The sequence below is a fragment of the Motacilla alba genome, chromosome 2 (genome assembly GCF_015832195.1).
Source record: "Motacilla alba alba isolate MOTALB_02 chromosome 2, Motacilla_alba_V1.0_pri, whole genome shotgun sequence".
In the NCBI taxonomy this organism is placed as follows: Eukaryota; Metazoa; Chordata; class Aves; order Passeriformes; family Motacillidae; genus Motacilla; species Motacilla alba.
The window spans coordinates 151,918,952-151,924,951 of NC_052017.1; the positions used below are offsets into that span (position 1 = coordinate 151,918,952).

General features: G+C 54.9%; 1 pseudogene; it reads right to left on the reverse strand.

The window, feature by feature from the left end:
• Positions 1-3,222: 3,222 nt before the first annotated feature.
• Positions 3,223-5,113, reverse strand: LOC119698232 (annotated as a pseudogene).
• Positions 5,114-6,000: the final 887 nt, after the last annotated feature.

Genomic DNA, 6,000 nt, shown 5'->3' on the forward strand with positions numbered 1-6,000 from the left:
CACTGCACATGCGCTGCCCCCAGCTGCAGTTCCGGGTGCCAACAGCAGGCGGCAGCACGAGCTGCTGGCGCTGCCGAGCGCCCGCCCGGCCCCATCCTGGCCCCGGGGGCTCTGCCATGGTTTGGGATGGAGCCACCTTCAAGCCCGTCCGGTGCCAGCCCTGCCATGGGCAGGGACATATTCCCCTGGGCCAGGCTGCTCTAGGTCCTGCCCAGCCTGGCCTTGGGCCCTTCCAGGCGTGGAGAGACCACAGTTTCTGTATAGATGGGCAGTGTGATGATTGACTCTTCCAATTAAGTGATGAATATTGTGAGTATGTTAAGAGAGGTTTTGTTGTTGTATGGTTATATTATTGTAGTTTGGTTTTTGGGCACCCTCTGATCTCCCTACACTCCCCTTTTCCCCTCTGTATTATTGCCACTGAATGGCTCTGGTCGTCAGGTTTGTCACGGACATGTGGCGGCCAGGCATGTACCTGTGGGAATGGGAAAAGCCTATTGCTGGGGAGGCATGGTATGCATCACCTCAGCTCACCTCTTCTCACCTCACCTGACCTCCCGTCACCTCCAGTCAAGTTACAAGGTCTCCAACAACTGACAGCGAGGAAGGGTTGAATGGCAGACTTTGGGAGAGCCGGGTTTTGCTGACGCAACACTGGGATTATAAAAGGTAAAGCCGCCATTTTGTGGATGAGCCGCTGGCAGTCAGCCATGCTCCCTGTGCTGCCTATTTTCCTTATTCAGTCCCTTGGTTGTGTTTGTTGTGGTTTAATATACCTTTAAAACATTAAAGTGAGCAGCTGTTTCTCACCATCACCATGGTCTCCATGATCACCATGGCCACCATGACCCCCAGAAAAATGTGGACACCAAGGCCACCTCTGCCATTTTCCCTGCCCAAATTCTCTGCATTCCCACATATTCAGGATTTAAACCCGAGCTAACTCTATTTCCACACCACAATTAATTCTACTCTGAAAGGAATAAGAGGAAAGTGCCTTTACAAACACATTGTGTGAATCTGGTGGTAGATAGGGCCAGGGACTTGCAGACTGGAGAAACTATCAGTTTCAGAAAAGTTTCCTCATTGACATGGACTTCTGCTTCTCAGCCAAGGTCCTGTGAAATTCCTAAACTTCAAGAAGAAGAAGAGCAAAGACTTAACAGGTTTATGAATATTAATTGCCCAGCCCAGGGTGAAGTTAAAGCTCATTTTAATGGTCATGTGTCTGTGCTATAGAAGGGCAGGCTGTGTAGCAAGGGGGACCTGCAGTGGCAGGATTGGGAAGTCAGCACCTCCCAAGTACCTCAGCCAATGGGGAAAGGGAGAGGGAGATATGGCCTGGAAATGGGGATAAAAGCAGGTATCGTCCAGCAGTTTGAGAGACCTCATGAGGAAATGCCCCACGGCCTCTCCTTTCTTTCATTAATAAAATAACAGGGCTCTTCTGTCACCTTCCTGAAAGTAAACCACTGGCAAGGTGAATTTTTCTGCGCAGAAAGATAGATAGCCAAAATGTTCCACTTGAATCCTAGGCGGTATGTTTAGCTGCAGCCAGAGTCTCATGCACAAAATGGCGGCTCTGCCTTTTACACCCCTGGTGTTGCATCAGACAAATACATATTCATAAGCAGTCATACATATTCAAACATTTTCCTCATAAATCCCTAGCTCCCTCCAAAGTCTGCCAGTTGACACTTCCTTGCTGTCCATTGGTGGACACCTTCCTGCAGTCTGATTGGAGGTGAGGTGTTATCATGCCACGCCTCCCCAGCAACAGGCTTTGCCCCTTACCAAGCTGCCCAAAGTCAGGGGCACAGGTGCACGCCCACCCTCCACATGTCCCTGAAAACCCTGACAACGAGGGCCATCTCGTGGCAACAGTACAGAGGCAGGAAAGGGGACTATGGGGAGAACAGAGGGGGTCTGAAAAACAAGCCACCATAACATACCCATGCATAAACAAAACTTTTCTTAACATACACACAGTACTCACCCCTTAATCGTGAGAGCCAATCATCACATTACCCATCTATAACAATGCTGTAGCGGCCCCATCTCTGCAAGGGTTCAAGGCCAGGCTGGGGCAGGGCCTGGAGCAGCCTGGCCCAGGGCAAGATGTCCCTGCCCATGGCAGAGCTGGCACCGGACGGGCTTGAAGGTGGCTCCATCCCAAACCATGGCAGAGCCCCCAAGGGGCCGGGATGGGGCGGGGCGGGCGCTTGGCAGCGCCAGCAGCTCGTGCTGCCGCCTGCTGTTGGCACCCGGAACTGCAGCTGGGGGCGGCGCATGCGCAGTGCCGCTGATTTCCCGCGCTCGCTGCTGCCCTCCGGTGGACAATTCCCAAACTGCAACTGCCAGAATCCCCAAATCCCAGAATGGGTCAGGCTGGAAGGACCCAGAGTGGGCTCCTGGCCCAACCTCCCAGCTCAGGCAGCGTCATCCCTGAGCACAGGATTGGCCCCAGAGCAGGCCAGAACAGGACATGGCACTGGGCAGAACTGGATACAGCAGTGGGCAGAGCTGGACGCAGCAATCCTGGTGGGCCTCAACAGGAAGGGCAGAGGGGTACAGCCACTCCCTGACCACCAGGCTCTGCTCCTCCTGATACCCCCTGGATCCCTCCTGGCCCCAGGCCGCATGGCCAGCTCCACTGGTGACCCACCAGCAAACCCCAGGTTCTTCTACAGAGCTGTTGCAGCAGGTTCCCCCCAGCCTGCAAGGACACTGGGGACTGTCCCTCTCCAGGGACTAGACCTGCCCTTGGCCTTATGAGCCTCCCAGTTTTCAGCCCTTAAGGTCCCCCTAAAGTCCTGGATGTGGCAGGATGCTCTGCCAGGAATGTGGCCATGGGTCAATGGCCCATTTGCGGCCATTGGGGCTGCTTTGGGAGGGGTCTGGTGCTGATTTTGTTGCTGAATTGGATAAAAGCAGCCCAAATCCCCAATCCTGAATTGACAACTGAGGGTGAAGCACCAGAGCTGGGCCTGGCCATCCATCATGTGACCCTAGGTACATCCAGTCCCCTCTCAGAAAGAGATTCATCTCTCCTGTTCCTCCTGGAAATGAAATGTGTGTGAAGTTCCTCCCTCAACAATGGGATGCACCCCCAGGATCCTTCTCGAGGCAGAGAGAAAGAGATGTGCCCACGAGTGTTGGTGTGGGGAGTGACATTGAGCCCTGCTTACGAATTGTCAGTTTTTGCTGGCTTTGTCAGATTTATTCAATGGAATTATTATGATTGAATTATTTAATAGAATTGCTTTGCACAATGACCTTGGTGTGCACAGTGGTCCCAGTGGTAGCCTTGGAGCTGAGGGAGTCTTGGTGATCATGGTGGCCACGGTGGCCACAGTGACCTCAGTGACCTCGGTGACCTTGGTGGCCTAGAGCTCAGAAGATCCCAGGGATGCTCCCACCTGTGGAAAAAAAGAGGGGTAAAATGGGAGACCATGTGGAGAGTGAGGGGGTCAGGAATGGCCAAAATGGGGGCTTAGGGGTGGCAGGAGAGATGGGGGCCATGAGGGGACCGGTGACAGGATGTTGTGGTTAATGGGGTATGGGGGGTATCGGGGCGAGGTAGGTCAGCGGGGTCATGGTGGGCTTAGGGATGACATGGGTCAGGGGTTGTCACAGGGTGCCATGGGGGGTGACAGGGGGTGACAGGGGTTCAGGGAGTGTTGTGGGTGGTCATGGCCCACCCATGTCCAGCACACGGGGCCCATCCCAACGGCACTGTTTTGGCGGGCAAGGACAGGGTCAGAATGTGTGAGGCTCAGCCTCTGTCCTGCCCTGGCAGGTGTGTTCCTGTCCCTATCCCCTCCCAGAAAGGGGAATCCCCATCCCTGTGCCTTGTCATGGATCTACTTGCCCTCGTGCCCACAATGGGTGCCCCCAAATTTGATGGCACCAGCACTGAGTATCCTTCTCCCCAGAAGAAGGAGAAGAATTTGATGGCACCTGAAGTGGTTGTTCTTCTCCCTCACCCCCTTCTCTCCACAGTGGGTGTCCCTGTCCCCCATGCCAAGTGAGTATCATTGTCCCCTGTGCCATTATCATGGGAGTCCCCAGGGCCACAGCGTGTGTCCCCATCGCCCCAGGTTGCCCCCCGTGGTCACCTCACTGACCTCGCAGTTGTATTTACTGTAAGTCCCCACAGAGTAGAGAGTGATCCATGTCCTCATCCCGTCCCAGATGACTTTGGTGACCTCAAACATCTCGTATGGCGGGATCAGCACCTCCTCCTCCCCTGGAAACATGGAGAACTGCTGGATGTCCACACCATGGCACGTGTGCACCTCGAATATCGTGTCTGTCCCAAATTTCAGAGCAACCTCTCTGCTCTGTGACGTCGATGTGAATTGACCAAACCGGATGGTCTGGCCTTGCCATGCCTTGAAATGAATGTCACGCACACCCCGGAACACGTGGTGACACTGCCCGTTCTGAGCGTGCCTCAGCGTCATCACAGCATCGGTCAGTAGGAAATGCAGTGTTTTGAAGTGGAAGTTGTTCCGGTATTCCTGGCGGGAGCGCCCAGCCTTGCGCATGGCCGCGTTGAACTCCTTGTACACGTCTTCCGACGTGGAGGCCAGGAGAGCCACGGCCTGCCAATGTGATGTCAGAGGGGACACAGGAGAGCCCCTCCTGTGCCACTCAGCACCAGCAGTTAACCAGCCCCAGGCAAACACAGGATTCATCTGAAACTAGAAGTTGTAGAGGTCCGCCAACTTTGCATTCATGGCAGGGACACAGCCCTCATACTGGTCATCGAAGGAGTCCTCAGCCATGTCCAGCGGCAGCACCTCGATGGCCACAGTGGCCACGGTCATTGCCAGCAGTGCCAGGGTGTGAGCCAGGAGGGCCATGGTGGGGAGGGGCCACCACGAGCAGTGTGGGACACTGGGGGACAAAGAGAGACACACTGAGGGGACACTTAGGGCACAAAGCAACACATGGGAAAAGTTCTTCTGTGAGGGGCTGAGGAGGGGAACTGCGGTCAGCTGTGCAGGGGGACAGCTTCAGCTGGAAGATCTCTGGAAACATCCTGGGATGCTGATCCCTAATCCTGGGGTCATTCCTGGACTCCCCTCAGAACTGCAGGACAACGATCTCACTCCCATGATCCCATGTCCCCAATGTTTAATGTCCTCCTAGAACCCCGGGAACTGAATTCAAATTCTGGGGTCACTCCCTGTCCCCCCAGCAGCGTCCACCAGGACCTCAATCCCACTCCGACAAGGTTCCCCCTGGAGCCCACTTCTGTGTCCCACCCAGTGTTGTTCCTTGACACACCAGCCCCACAACCCTACTCCCAGTCCCTTGTCCCTTCTCCCCATTGTGTCACCCCAGCCCAAACCCTGGGAACAATCCCTGACCTCCCCTGTGTCCCCTCGGTGCCCCACCAACCCCCCCAAGCCAATCCCAGTCCTCTGTTTACCCTTCTGATGTCCTCCCTGTGATCCCCAGGAACTCAATGCTGCTCCCAATCCTCTGCGACCCTCTTGTGTCCCCAGCCCTCTCTGGCACTTCACCCAAATTCCTAAAGCCACTCTCTCACTGACCTCAGAGATCCCCAGGTCTCTCTCCCTGACCCAAGTCCTGGCCCCAGTCCCATTACCCATTTCATGTCACTCCAGGACCCCAAACCAAATCCAGAGGTCACTCCCTGCTCCCACAACATCCCCCTAGAATTCCCCCATGGCCCCACTCCACAATCCCAGTCCCATGCCCCTCCCACAAGAGTCCCCCAGCCCCTGATACCGAAATCAGCCAGAGTGAACTCCCTGATGGAACTGCAGATATCAGAAATCCGGAATTCTTTCACAGCTCGCACTCACAGCAGATCTCTCCTGGTCCTCCAGCTCAGGGGGGGAATTTGCCATGGGGTATTTATCCACCACAATGACAAATATTCATTAGAAGGGGCTTCTTAGCTAATGCAGATACATCACTTTCTCTGGAAATAATTTGCATGGTTCTGCCTCTTTCTGGAAGTCC